Below are 16,110 nucleotides of genomic sequence, written 5' to 3'. Positions count from 1 at the left end.
TTCTATCGTGCACAGCCGCTAAAAGATCCAGAAGGTGAGCGAGTAAGGTGGCGTTGGAAGTGTGCTCAACGCTATCCCGGAACTCTCGCAATAGGGGAGAGATTTCTTTCAGGGATTGCTATAAGGAGGAATAAAATTATCCAAATTGAAACATTACCAACACTCAATGGTAATGTAATCTGCATAACTATCAGCAGCACCATCCGCCCCAAGTCATGATGAGAGTGATTGAGTAGAGGGGATGTTTTCTTGAATAGCATTGAAATAATAGACCCCGTATTGCTCACACCGCATGTACTGAAGAGCAAAAAATTCACAAAAATAACAGGAAAATACCCAAAAAATTAAAAAGGCATTTCCTCCCTGTTACTTGCCTCGTCCCGGGCATGCTCGGCTGTGGATATATGGAGACTATGTGCGGAGCAGTGTGGTTGTTGTTTGATGCTTTTGCCCAGATTTATTGATCACCAACGGTTGATTCTCGAAAAAAAAATCTTTTACAATAATGTTTTCTGCAGCCATTTTTTCGGTAGAAACAGTCTGGTGGTCTTGGCCTGCTGCAACAATCCTCGATACCGCTCATGGTTTAGCGGCGTCGTCTGCCAATCCGTTATCCGTTCTGGCGGACGCATCAACGCCATCACTCCATCTGAGTTTGGGCCTACCACGCCTCCTCTGTCCATGTGGACGGCCTAACAGGACTTTACGGGCTGGGTCGTCCAGTGTCATTCTCATGACGTGACCAGCCCAGCCGAGCCTGGCGAGTCTAATGGTGGTGAGATCATCGTACAGCTCGTAGAGCTCGTCATTGTAGCGGCTCCTCCATTGTCCTTCCACACACACAGGGCCAAAAATCATCCTACGTTTCTACGTACGTACTACGTTCAAAGGACTGAATTAGGCGAATAAAAATAATAAGAAGCTCGGCAAAGACACAAGACCTTCTCAAGGCCCCACAGATTTTAAAAGAAGCAAAATAATTAAAAGTAATAAGAAGATTTATGTTTGCCATTTTAGACACAAAAATTATTACTTTAGATTTCTTCATAGGTAATATAAAATTACTGATTACTTAAACACATTGCTGTGTTTTTTGCCCTTTAACTTTTAACTTAATATATTGCTGAATCAAATCAACGCATAAATCAAATATAAAAAACACCAAACGTTAATAAAGCTTTATAACGCGGAAACGATCACATCAGCTTTAACTGCAACTATTTTTTTGAAACTTCATCAGTTTTTCTTCCACGATTTTTTTTTTAATTTTTTAGCTGAAGTCATGCAAAAACTTCACTGGCTGATAACTTTCTGACATTTTTTGCTTTTCACACTTTTGAGCTGATCCTGAACGTCACAGCTGGCAAATATTTATTCAATACTTTGGCACATTTTACATTCAAAGTGTTTGGGTGACGGAATATTTTCCTTTTCCCAAAAAACCATATCAAATGAAACTTTTCTTCGCCCAACAAACACATTCACCTTCACAAGCACACACACAGACACACACACACACACACACACACACACACACACACACACACACACACACACACACACTCACACTCACAGACAGATTTTCAACGCCTTCGACATTCACTTTAAAACCGTCACGAAATTTTGACGCCAAATGCCCGATATTCTTTTCCACGGAACAGGTGCAAATGTGGGTTAGGTAGGTGCGAAAAAAAAATCATTCGGGCGAACAGGGAAAGATTCGCTCGCTACAGGTTCTTGCGGAGAAGTTTTCTAATTTTGCGCTTTAACTTACCCGAGCAAAACCTTTCTTCAAACTCACATACACCAAAAAAAAATGGAGAAGTCGTATAAATGTTAAGCAGTTTTGATTTGAATATAAATTTGGCTTAATTATACGATTCACTAAATTGTACGTATCGTTCCATCTGCTCTACTCCACAAGCGCCATAAAGCTTTCGCCATGTGCATGTGGAACCACTTTCGCCGAGAAGAACCCCTCCCGTGTGAAGGCCGAGCGATGGGCTGCTTGCTTTCTTTTCGCCAAAAAGAAAACAGAACTTTGGTGGAAAGTTAGAAGCGAAAAAAAAGAAGGCAACAACTTTAGCGAATGTTAATTTTTGCTGGCCGATTTTCCGCCCGGTCGCTACGAAACGCCCGGCCGCTCTGTTGTGTGGGTCTAAAACCCTTGCAGTGCTGTGGCGAACGAGCAAACCCGGTAGGTGGTGCGCGAGTGTACACGGTTAGCATATTTTAATGAGCAAACGTTTCGAACCCCCGGAACCCTGCTTCCGTATTGTTGGTTACGGGGGAGAAAGGTCAGCGAAGCTTAGAAACCCGGGGAGGAAGGAAATGTTTTGCCATGTTATAATTTTAACCGTTTTTGTAATGTTTTTATACCCTCCTTTTTTTGTGCAACAATATTTTTTTACCCTTTTCCCACGCATATACATTTAAGTATTTGTTTCATCTTAATGTGTTTAGTAGCAAAACATAAATAAGAATCAAGTTGCTCGGTAGGAAGAGCCGGCACTATTTCATAGTTGATTCAGCATTAGACTAACCTATCGCTCACAAACAACACTGTCAGCCAGCGTGGCTTATTTTCATGCTGTTGCACTGTCTAGTCAGGGTAGCTCCTTGCCGTGCGGATTATCATGACCATTAACATCTCTTAACATTTTCCGGGCACTTTTTTCTCCCCAAGCAGAAATCATTTTTTTGTTGTTACTCTTCCTGCACAATGAGGAAAGTCGTTTCGACGGCTTCCAGTAGCTGAGTTCCCTCAGACTCAGCATAATCTTGCTCGATTCTTGACCCATGCTGTGGATGAAAACATGGATGTTCTGCACGGCAAAGTACGGCAAACTTTAAAATTATGACCCAAGTTCATACACAGACTCAAGAGGGAAAAGTTTAGCGCAACTTTCGCTGCAAATTGAATATGAAAGGTATGTGGATGTGTACATCGCAGGAAGAAAGACAAACTTAGAGCTCCCATTTCCTCTTGGGCGCTGGATCAGCCCTCGTTGTGCCTATACAATAGGGAAAAGGTAGACGAGCCACTGAACGCTTGACACGCTGCTGTCAATTATTTACTGACAGGCTTTAGTAAAACAAAAAATTTGACCAAAGCCGTGACGTTTGCCGGAATTTCTACAGACAGGCAATGTAAAAAAACCACCCCGAAACGAGACGCTACAATATCAACCACATCACCGCAAAAGAAAGACGATCATCATTAAACAAACTTTTCCGGTTGAATGTTTTGACACACTACTATCTTTGTTTTCACCGCCACCAGACGAGGTACCAAACAAAAGTGTATTAAAAATTCGCACCTTCCCCGGTGAGCCGTGCCTCCCGGCCCGTGCCCCGTGCTTGCGCATCCCTCCGTCGCCTTCCACTAATGCGTGGAAAGTTTTTATTTATGCTAATGTGGTAATAATTAAAGCAGCGTTAAGGAATCTTTTCCACCAGCATCGCAAAACAGCGTTCGGGGAATAAGTTGAAACTTTGCTGAACGCTTTTAATGGATGCAATTTTAAACAGGGTACCTCATAGCGGTTCGTCAGCGTGATGGGGTGGTTCGGTGGTGTTCTCATCTTTTCCGCAGCGGAAGCTCCATCTCGGGATGCAAAGTTTTTACTTCAACGCTGACGATGAAGCGCATCCTCAGAATTTGTAGTTGCTTAAAGCGCTAGCCAAGAGAGGGGGGGGAGGAAGTCTGGTGTATGTATGCTTCTCGTTAGTGGATGCAACTGCAAATTGGTGAGTGCAGCCGTATGATGCAACGGATGCAAGGGGTTGCACCGTGCTTTGTGATATTGTATTACAGAAAATTCCTACGCTCCAGCGAAACGTGCACCCAGGTATGTCTGACGGCTGAGAATATCTTACTGGGCGGTGCGCATTGGCAGGCTAGTAATTATAGAAAGTATTTAATGAGTGGAGAAGAAAAGCTGGTGCATGTAAGACGTTTTAAAGGTCTTTGCCAAAAAGACGCATACAACCTGGTTTAAATTAAAATTCATACAATGAGTTCGAATAATTGATTTATTTAAAAACATATCTACGTTAAACACACAAAAGAAAGAATGGCCAAATCGCTGTCTAAGGCATCACAAAATGTGAAACAAAATTCTTAATTTATTCAATGATATCCTCGGATGACAGTGTGACTAAACGATCTGAAATGTCTTATCCCATACAAAGTTTAAAGATCTACTCGTATACGACAGAGTAGTGATTATAGTCTAAAAAATAAAGGAAAATTCTGCGTTCCTGAAGGGCTCCTGGGAACTACAGCGGACGTAGTGGTCTTCATGGTCTTGCTAAGCTACAGTAGTTTGCGTGTTACTCACAAAGATCGGTCTTAGGCGTAAGTTCTTATGGGCAATCGAATTGGCTCGCTGACTGTAATAAGTAACGGATAAAGCACCTTGGAGGCCTTAAACGGCATAGAAGATGGAAGACCCTACCAACTCTAGTTTTGAGCTTTGCTAACCATAATAGGTGATAGATTTTGAGAGGCCATGTGATGTATCCTGAGGATTTCGTTATATGCCCTTAATGTGCTTCAATTTGTGACCTAATATGAGTTTGCTTGTACTAGGCTCTCGTTATGGAGCATGTTATATGAGAAAACCGACTACGCCTTAGGTCACTTAACGTAGAGGAACGGTGGTTCCTGTTTCAATCTGTGATCCGTTGCTTGTAAGGTACCACGAATTTAATGTGGTATGTAGCCATGACATTCTGTGACTTGATTTTACCCATAGTAAAGTAGTCAGCCCTACGTACGGGGAGGCAGTTTCGGATGGGATTTGGACTCCGGTCCTACCGTGTGTAAACAGCCGCCGTTATTGCCCCCCAGTTTTTTTTAGTAATAAAGTTATATGAAAAAGCATTTGATGATCTTTGATGGATGACTTGAACACCTCTATGATTCATTAAACCTCAATTTTAATTATTTCAAGCTTAGTTTGTTTCTATCTTCTCCCTTCACAAAGCATTCATTTACTCAATTTTAATAAGCAAAACCTTCAACCAACAATACACTTCCAGCACGAACATTCAAAAATCTTTTACACACCTGTACTTTCAATTTTTCAAACATTCTTTGTGGTTTGATTGATCAAATTCATGACAATTTTCACGGTAAAACCGATCAAACCGAGAAAAAAACTTATCCCTCAATCGACAACTGTTTCACTTCACTTCAACGATCGATTTATCGTCAGCATACACCCAACCAACCCAAAGGGCCATGCTGATAACACCTTGACGGTGGGCCTGCACCGCCATATCGATTCACCTCACGGATCACGGTGGACCCGGTTTGCATTCGAGAGTTTTTAATTAAACTCATATTCATGGGTTACGCGATGCCCTGCAGGTCGCGTTTTATCGTTTCACACGATCTGGGTTGGTCCTTTCGCGTTGGGGTTAACTGGGTAGCATGGTAAAAGCTGCTGAAAGTGAGACCGAAAAAAGCAACAAAAAACACACACACACAAAACAGCAAATCCATTAAAACCATCCTCTTTTGGGTAAGCCTGCTGTAAGTGATGCATCCCAGCACCGAAGGTGTGCTCCAACCGTGCGCCACGATGGAAATCAGTCGTTGGTGGCAACAAATTAGCGATTAGAGCGGGCAACCACACGAGCCCAATGAAAACGGTTCCCACGGCGTGTCTTGTTTGTGTTTTGTGATGTTTCCTTTCCGTTTCGCCACTGCTACGATGTAAGTGTTTGGAGTGGTCAGATAACAGTGGAGGTTTGCTAGGTTCGCCTTTCAAGCGTAGACTTTTTTTGATCCCCTAAATCGAGTGTATCCCATCTCGAACGTCATACCCGAGATGACTAGCGGCCGTTACAGTGGTTTGCTCTTAATATACATGTTCTAATGTCAACTGGGACTCCCAGCCATAATCGTCATCTTTGATGTGTGCACGAAACAAATGATCCTACCCACGGTTTGATCCCCATTTTCCGGAAAAACTGGTGGTCATGCATTCCCGTGTACGGTCCATGCTGGTGGTTTTTCGTGCAAGGAAGTCTAGCAACAGGGCAGGGCGGAATGGTGTGGCGGGTGAAATTGAAAACTTTCTGAATGTGCGACGAAATTTGTATCACCCACAAAAGTACAGACAAAGGATTAGGACAAATACAATGCGTGTGGGAATCATACTAACGAGTTTTGAACGGCAAAGATATTGCGAGACTATGCCAGCGTTAGGGGGTAGCTCCAGTAGCTTCGGTGTGTGTGTGTCGAAATGTAGAGGATTCTAAAAATCAGATTAAAGGATTTATTCAGTCGTTCTGAAAGACCCAAACCGTAGGCCAAACATGTCCTTACCAAAACACGCAGAGAGAACGAACGACACGAACATAGTGTAACAAAAGTGGTATTAACAAGAAGGAAAGGACCTTTTTGCGTATCCCATGTTCACCCGTAGAAAGAATGTCCGGTTGGGTTTGGGTTCGCCAGGCTCGGATTCTCCACACACACACACTCGTACAGTCGTACACACGGTCACCCGTGCCCGAGTCATAGCGAGACACAAACAATCACGCCTGGACAAACATCAACTAATCCCCCACCGTGTGCTGCTCACTCACAAGGCACAGGCTTTGCCATGTCTTTGCACCATCGCCCGAAAGGCACAACCCCTTTGGCACCCGCATATGGACAACTCAATGGGTAAGCTTGGCATATCTTCTCCCCACCCCCTAGCCTCCTTTCAACCTCACCACATATCATTCACTGCAACTCAACTGATCTACTTGCTGGTTTCACAACTAATATTCTACTACTAAAACGGTCAAAACAGTGCCGAAGCTTTTCAGGAAAATCACGATTGTCAGTGAGAATAATGGTTTCCGTTTCATTTAAATGGTGCTCACTCATTTTGTGCCATGTTCCCCGCCCGGGAGCTAACCGTGTGACCCGTGGGCTGTGGCCCAACACAATCGACACCCGAAAAACCGGGCGAGGTTCCACACATAATCTTTTCGTTCGTCGAACGGGGCTATTGTTTTGGTTCGGGTGTCGCACGATGGGCAATAGAGTCCAGCAAATCGAGCTCCCGAAAAGGGGCGATCTCGACCCTCGTTTTTCGAGCAAAATGAACCATTTTTGGAAAGGGACCTCGTTATGCCGTGATGCACTTCTGCGGAAGTACGAAATATCGTTACACATGTGCACAGTACATGGGAATTATCTGTTTTAACATTGTGTTCATCTTTTGCGTTTTGTTTTGAGAACGTTTTCATTTCACTGCATTTTATTTAATTATTTTGTATTATCCTCTGTTTGTACAAACAACCCTGTTTTTTTTACCAATAGTATTCAAACAACCATGAATATGATATCATAAAACAATTAACTGGTGCTGAAAAGAGCTGGTTGTTAGGACTGACGAATCCTTTGAAAGCTTTGAGTCCCTCAAACTTTGCTAACTACAATCAAACACGTCAGATGCCATCGTCCGATAAGCCGAACAATGACCACCATTGATCAAATTCTAATGAATTTACTTGTTATCCGTCTGATAGCGAATTCCATCATCGCTCTGTTCTGTGTCATCAACGCCCGCGCATCAAAAGCTTCCAAGAATTTTATCATCACGTTATTGTGCTACTTTTTTGTTGCCCGACGCCGTCCCCGGCATCTGCCAACACCTGACAGTCACCAATTTGGCTAGGCAACACTTCAAGCCGGAATCACTCAAGGAATTAAGATTATTGTGCAATTACGTTTTGCAATTGTGCCTGTCAAAAACATCACCGTTCAAAAGCCCGCACACCGTTAAATCATTGAAAAATCATTCATTCTGTCGTCGGGCCGTCTCCGTTCCGCCAGTGACCCGTGAAAATGGCTCGCAACCATGTTCCCACCGATCCCGGTACGGCGAAACTAATAAAGGACATGCTGATGACATTTGTGCGACATTACCTTCATTCATCATTGCAGATCTTGGCGGAATCAAATCACAGTATAATCAGATTGCAGAATAACATTCCTTTCCTTCGTCCCTTCCCGCCCTCCCGAAAACCGTTGCGCGGCCACGTGGCATCATCGGAAATGGTGGCACCCAGAACGTTCCCGTTCCATTCACCATTAGCTTCTTATCCCGTAGCACTGTGCCGACATGGCTTTCGATGCACATAAACTCATCAACCACTCATCACATACTAATTGATCTTTTGATCTCTGAGGTTCTGGTCGCTCGACCCAGCTCCCACGGCAAACGGAAAGTGGAAACCCCAGTTGCAAAAGAGGGGAGGGGGGAGATGCTTGAGAGGGTGAGTGGAAAATTAGAAGTGGGCGAAAGTAGACAACACCACCGCTCGTACACAACCAATCGACTCGTCTTCTCAATCGAATCGCATCGCCACCGCCACTAATCAGCTACTAAACAGCTTTCATTTGACAGTATCCTGCAGCTGGTTCTGCTGCTGCTGCTGCTGCTGCTGCTGCTGCTGCTGCTGCTGCTTGTTATCACTCTTGATTGGCAAGTGTTTTGCTACCGTTTTCTCAACATTCGTAATGTGATCAGTGTTCAACCTGGCCACACCGGGTTATATTTGAAACCTGTACTGGCAAAAGTTGGCATACTGAACAAGTATTCAATCACTTTGGATGAAGAATTGGCTACATGGAACTTTGAAAGGGACGTTTATTTACTTTTTTCTTCAATTTTTAACAATTACACTTAGCATTGGAAATCTTACAAGATTCATATCCAGCGTCGTAAGTTGCCATGCCATCTGAACCAGGCCATATCCGCAAGCGCACCGCACCGAAGCCACAGATCGATCGAACTGCTACTTTAAGGCGGATGTGTGTGCTCCGACACATAATAAATTCATAAAACATTGAGGAAATTACGTATAATTCTACCTTGTCATGGTATCGCTTCATTTGAGCGTCTATAAATCTAACAAAAGGCTCCCGAGAGAATAGCTTGGATCGCTTGGTAGGTTGCCATCAAGTAGGAAATGTGCGCCAACCGGAAGCAACAAACGGCAGTCGCAGCATTTTGGCATTTCTTCCCGGGCGGCTACTGAGAAAACGATCAGTAACCACCACGCTGTGCACGAGAAGCGATGCTGTCCCGGCGCCAACCGCCTCACGAAGGCCGTGCACCGTCTAGGATGGTAATAAAGGCACGAGGATGGGATGGAGGCATGGAGCAACGCGTCCTTCGTCAAGGTAGTCATATCCTGCCCAGCTGACTCAATGGCGTCGGCATCGCGGTAATAAAACCGCCCCCAGTAGTCGTCCGCATCATCCTCCCGGAAGCGGATCAATAATAATGGCGTCTAGCGTAGGCACCCGGGCCGATGTGCCAAATGGATGGATGCATTGCGGTGAGTGCGGGCCGGGACGCCGATGGAATCAAGCCGGTTCAGGTCGATTAAGCTACGCGGTGCAACCATTCGTAACGACACTGATATCGGCGTGATGAATGGCGTGTAAAAGGATTAATTTCTGCAAGGCTAGCAGTTATACGCGTCCTGGTATAAAACAGAACCACCGAGTAAGATTTTCCCGTGCCGCGGGATCGGAAATTTTGTGGAGGCGTTCTGTAAGGGCGAGGGTGAGAAACTGCACAATGCTAAATCGGTCGATCACTGAATAGATGAACGGTTGGTTAAACGGGCATTGGGATGGATGGATGGATGGATGGTTGATGAAAATTGCTGAGATGAAGACGATTTGGAAATTTGGCTTCACGATAAATTATTCCGCACCTCAGTGAACCGGATATGGTTCGGATGTTTCTGGATATGTAAGATTAATTTCTGGTAACGTTTATTATCGTTATGCATTCTAATTTTGGAAGAAAACCCATCTAAAACTATGCCCGGCCTGTAAGAAACTATTGACGATGTTTGCACAGCTTTGAGTTTGGCGTTGAAATTAAGCACAGGAACATTCGCACAAGCTTCCGTTCTGCGATGCGAATGGCAAGGCTTGCGATAAAAGCCTCTAATTATTCAGTACGCAGCCACAGATGATGAATAAAACAGGATTGCAAAGTGGAAACTCATGCCAGCGCTGGCTGCAATCGATTCTAATGCGTCTTTCGTGAACAATCGTACGTCTAATGATACTCCGTCCTGTACACGTCGAATTCGTCTACACCACAACCCCCGATGTGTATGTGTGTATGTCACCATTGTATTCCGAAATTGAGGTACGCTTGTACTCGTCTCCTGTAAGAGGTCATGTGAGAAGTAACTAACGGTAAAAAAATGGTAACTATCTTTCCCGTGACAAACACTGTTCTGTGTTGCGCAAACCGAATGCTTCATTCTTGGCAGCAGAGTGTATTGGTAACCGCGAAAGCACACTTAGTGGTATTGTTCGGCTGGTGGTTGGTTCTTGCAGGAGGAATCATGCACATTTGTTTCAAGAAGGGTGAAATGGCAATGGGATTTTGGTATCAGAAACAATCGTTCACTACGAACTTTTCCAGACCAGGGCATTTGAAGGGCTTGGCGAAATATAAAGAGGTACGATAAGGTATTTGACAGGAAACAAAAAAAGTACACTTGAATGGATATTGCTTCGACATGGGTGTTGCACTTTTTTGAGAAATATCACGTGAGAAAATATGATTTAAATCTAAAAAAATGCAATATTGACAGGAACTTAACAGGTGTTATTCGCACACGTGTAAAAAGTAATGTACTTAGAATCTTATGGGAAGTCTTTATAATAAGCGCCAGCTTACGTTTAATTATTGGATTTATAATATTTTGAATTTCCGTCCGTCATACCTCCCTTAATACTCAATTCTAATGGTTCTTTATTTTCCATCCGGGAAACCCCCTTCTAGAAAGACTAACCTACTCCAACACAATCTTGGATCGCAATCTCAATCAAGATCAACGAGCAAACAATTCAAGATATTAAATTTGGAAAGGGCACCTTATTTCAGATATTATTTCCAAACATTTCTCACTCGCAGAAATTAATTCATTCCCGAGCCGATGTGTTTGATGTTGAAGCGAAGGGGAAGCAATCTACGGTTCACAGTTTGAGACTAGTTTGAGATTAAATCCATTCATCCATCCATTGCACTAGAAGCGGAATCATTCGTTCGCTACGTACCGTCTTAATCCAGCCAGCCACATGCTGATCGGAGGCTTCATCCGTCCAAAGATCGAAGCAGTTGGTGAAACGATAGGCCTTGGGACGTAGACGAAACCCTTCGCGTTGTTTGTTTTGCGAAAGAACCGTCACGTGTTAGACACTTCGGGTTTTTGGCTTTAGGTCGCGTTGGAAGAAAGCCTCGCCCTTAGCATTTGGCGGTGTTTCTATGGCGGAAAAGGGATCGGAATGATTTGTAATCGAAGGTTCGAACGGCAACCAGCTGCTGCTTTCCCTGCTGGTGATGAAAATTACCAACCGTAGATTGGACCCAACCGGATTATGAATACTACCACGAGGTAGTTTTCCCACATCTCTTCGGATGGAATTTAACGCTACGATACTGCTGTGCTGTTTACAGGCAGAAAAAACCCGTTTCTTGCTAAAATTTCTCTAGCGTAAACCCTACGCAACTTTGTGTTGGTTAAAACTAATAATCGTAAATTAATTTCAACCATTCCAGTCCACATGCTGCTGAACATGCAACGTGAAGTTTATCCAATACAGTGATGTTGTAAGGTAGAAACTAGCTTACATTTTCACTCTACTTTCTGTGCTGTTTGCCGATACTGCATTCATTGCAATCTATTGCTTTGTGTTCATTAGTTGGAAGCGAAATCCTGAATAAACAAAGATGAAAGAACATGGTGCATCAAACTGAAAGAGAAGCTTTTTCATTCTGTAGCCTTCGTGGAAAATTTGATTTTTTTTCCTTCTTCTTTAGCACTACAACCTCGAAAGGAATCGGCCTGTCATTGCAGGCTCGCCGTGATTTTACTCATATCAGAATATACAGTGCTGGCAGGGAGGCGGTCTGGATCGAATTTGAACTTCTGTCGTGTGAAGGAAAATTCTTCCCCAAAGTAAAATTTTATCAAACTTTGATATTTAATGGCAAAATGTATGGAAACATTATCACATATATATTATATACTATTAGTTTCAAATAAGCTCGTTCATGACATAAAAATTACAAATAATTCACAAGTTAAAACATATTAAACATGAAAATAATATGATCCTGAGGAAGAACTTTTTTTAAGAGAAGCAAAAGCTCAACCATAAAAAGTTAAAGCGTAGCTTGAGACAGTAAAAATTTAAAGAGCATCGCAATGACAATTCAAAGTCTTGATAAAAAATAAAGAAGCAACACAACCATGATCAGCCCGTTTCATTCACCAACGGAATGAACAGAACAAAAGAGTTCGAAAGGACCGAAAGTAAACAAAGATGCAAAAAGAAAAACAACAAGAAACTCAAAACCATAACAAGAAACAAAGAAAAACACACAAGGAAATGTCACTGATAACACAGAATGGAGGGTTCAATGGGACAATGGCAAACGGTGTGGATGATAGCACACCTGCTTTCGGCGACACTGGCCGGGGCAAAAGGGAAAGCCACAAAAAGGGTTTTGCATTAAATACGGGTGGGTGTGAATGATGATAAAACAACAGCACAACAAAAGCATGCTAGCATTGTTTCCCTCCACTCGAGCCCCAGTACTGACGTACCGGCAGTATAGATAGCGATGCACGAACTCTTCTAACCTTCGCCACCGGTTCGGTTAGCTAAAACCATCGTTTTGTCCTTTACAGAACGAAGCAGTGAGTGTACAAAATTGTAAAAGTTGCATAAAACTTTTATATCATGCTTCACGCAGGTAAAGGGCTTCTTTTTATTATTTGTCTCGGTTATAAGATACCGCGCGCTCCTTTCTTTCAACAGATGACATTCTTCGATGGAGGCGCCTGGTTCGTTTCAAACCGTATGGGAAGGGTTTGCAGAAGAAGCCGAAGGTGAGATCCGTACCGTACTAGTCATACTTAACTGCAGTTGCTACATTTTTTACACCGTCATCTGACAAACTGCACGGTGTTCTGCGGTGCAACATATCGCTAATTATGTTTTTCCTTCAAGGCGAATAGTGTTTGTACGGCGCTGCTTGGGCCGAGGGTTAGTAATGTATGATCACAAAAAAGAGAGCACAAAGGTCAAGGGTGTACCGGGAACAACGCAAAGAAGTACATCAGTACACAGGAAACAGACGTGTGTACACATTTACATTCTTATGAGCATTCAAAGAGCAAGAACGTTGTACTTTAGTTCAGGTCCTATACACCGCGGAACAAACGTAGTATTTTACATGTGTGACGAAAAATTAAACAACACGGTGAAAGTGAATATTGCAATTCTCGTTACCATAAATGACAGTATTTCATTTGATTTAGAAGTCTTAAAAATATTGTCCTCCAAATAAAAACCAGAAACAACCTCATGCAGATATTCTTCCGCGTTCTACACTCAATACTGCTCTCCTTATTTTGCCTTCACAAAACTTTGCTCGTCATTTTTCACGCTCTTCACGAGTTGTTTTTTTTTCTCAATTCAAATTAGGTCACGTGTACCGGCTCTCGTACTAATCTCAATTCATCGTAATTGAGTTATTTTTACGCACAAATTAAGAAATCCCTTAGCTTGGATACTCCACCAGCAGCTCACCCCTCCGAAGCTTTGCTCTGGCAGCTCTGGCAAAACATTTCCCCTAGCTTAAGCAAGTGGGGGGAGCAACTTTCTCAAGCTACGGGCAGGGTTTAACCGTTCAAAACAAGTACAAACTTGGTGGGCTGGCAAACTAAACAAACCTAGCGCAAACGGCGCGCGGATTCACCGGCATGCCGGACTCTAGAGATAATCCGCTAGGCTTAGCGCTAACGTTACGTGAAAAATATTCCTTCCTCTGCGATTTTCGTGCAAGAAAGCGAGGCAACAACAAAAAAACAGAAAACATGCCACGCAGCTCCAACGAGTCCGACGATGCAAATTGTTAAACCCAACGACGTCTGGAATGTTTGTCTGTAATTCCCACCATTTAGTGCGAGAAGCTACGGCCGGGGCAAAGGAAGTTTTCTAGTGCTGCTGAAGCGTAAGATTCTCGGAAGTAGAATTATATGCATATTAATTGGCAAAGTTTGACAGGCGTGAAACGGACCGAGACGACCGTCAGCGCGGATGGTATCGGGCGATAATCACGCTCTTGTTTTTTTCTCACTCACTCTCTCAATATTCGTGCTAACGTGCCATTTGCTTTTTAATATGCAAAGCATCCTGATGTATTCCTTGCACCGTGCAGGGAAAATCTTTAAATTAAAAACAGGTTTTTGCAGCAAAATTTTTCGTTTAAATCATCATTATTTAAATGAATAATTCTGTAAGGAAAAATGGATTTTATGATATGGTAAATAATAGATTGATAATTATTTACAAACATGACCTCAACTCATCCTTTAGGATAAGTCTCCCGAGACAAAGTTGAGTCGACCCCTTTAAAAAGAACCTCCTTATGTTATGGTTATGGTTAAACAAAACCATTACAAATTTCAACATTAATTAATTACACGTACCTATGATTTATGTGTATGACGAAGCACAGCCAATATTTCTAACGCGCTTGTAAAAGTTGAACGAGTTCTTGCCCTCGTTGTTCTGACTTCCCATGACTTCCTGACAACTAAATCCATCCATGCAACAAGATTTACCACGATCTCGCCCTGTCACCGTCTGCACACACAGCCGCACACAGCCTACACGCCAAACGAATTAACTCTGCCATCATCAGGATAAGGCAGGCACGTCGTCCAGGCGAAGAACCTGCCTGTGACGAATCGACTGTGGCTTCCACAAATTAATACCTTCAAACAAACACCAACCTCCAAAACCAAAGCTTAAACCGTGCTCGCGGCTCCAGCCAACAAGAACCAGCACAGAGCAGTGCCGGCCGTGTTTAGCTGGCATTTTGTTTAATGAAATACGTAATCTGATGACTTCGTTCTTTCCCCCTTAGCCGTACAGTCTGGAATGTGTGTGTGTGTGTGTGTGTGTGTGTTGCGGTCGAGACGGTAAAAGTCCTCTTACGGCTAGTGGCAGATTTGCTGAGTAATGCGCAACACAGTTTCCAGCACCGCCACCGAGCCTAACCATGCGTAAAAGTAGCCTCAGCCTCAACAATGATGTCTGGAGCGGTCTGTGTACACCCGAAGACCAAATGCCCGTGACGTACGGGTTTCGGTTACTCGGCACACCAGACAACTGCACTCTGAGGCATATGTGACCAAAAACCAAGGACCTGGGGTAGATTAGGGCAGGTTCTACTTTCTGCCGTTGTCCGTTCCCGTTGATGTTCATATTATGTTTCTCTTTCAAGCTGATTTCTCTACGTCTTTGCTAATCCTTCGGATAAGAGCACGCTCGGCAAGCGTACAGGTGCGCTGTGGATGATTGCGGTACGGTTGTCTGTTTTGCAACAATTCCACTTCTTAACACTTTTGCCTAATGCCACCGTTTGGAACGTGCACACTGTGCACCCGAAAACCGAGCTGCTTACACTTCAAACTGAATGGTTGATGAAATTATCTGATACTTTATTCATAGAGTGTAATAACATCATTTCAGGACATTCTGCATTATCCTTCCTTCCGGTGAATTTATTTTGATTCTACCTCAGAAACTGTTGCACTGTAGGGGTTCTTTTCCATTGATTGTAAAATGAGTAAACTTCATAGCTTAATATTTGCCATGCTTATTGCTCCTGTAAGGGGGGAAAAACAAACAACTCAGTATTTATTTCCACCAACGGAACGTAAACCCATTGGACGTGCTTTACACACGGAATCAAATATTCATATTACCGTTTGTTGATTCGGTCGCGGACCTTGTAAGAAATCGACCATCGACGGAGTTTGTTGTGCTATAAATACTGCTTTTGTGCTCGATTCGTCTAATCCGCACGGTCCGATAACGATGACCGATCATATATCAACAGATAATACCCCGTGTCCCATGGTCCTGAAGGTTTCCAACGTCTCTATTTGTCAACGAACCGGGCCACGGCGAATCTTCAAATCTGCCTTCCCACGTGGAACAGTTTTCGTTCTCAACCATTCCACCGTAAAATGATGTCTCAA

General features: G+C 43.3%; 1 protein-coding gene across 5 annotated transcripts in view; it reads left to right on the top strand.

Annotated features, from left to right (window-relative positions):
* The window catches only part of LOC118511577 (CD166 antigen-like), a 186,478-nt gene that overhangs the window by 96,245 nt on the left and 74,123 nt on the right, over positions 1–16,110 (top strand). The gene's annotated exons all lie outside the window — the stretch shown is intronic.

The sequence above is a fragment of the Anopheles stephensi genome, chromosome 3 (genome assembly GCF_013141755.1).
Source record: "Anopheles stephensi strain Indian chromosome 3, UCI_ANSTEP_V1.0, whole genome shotgun sequence".
In the NCBI taxonomy this organism is placed as follows: domain Eukaryota; kingdom Metazoa; phylum Arthropoda; class Insecta; order Diptera; family Culicidae; genus Anopheles; species Anopheles stephensi.
Note: the sequence above shows the minus strand (reverse complement) of the source record. Positions and strands in the feature narration are given on the sequence as shown.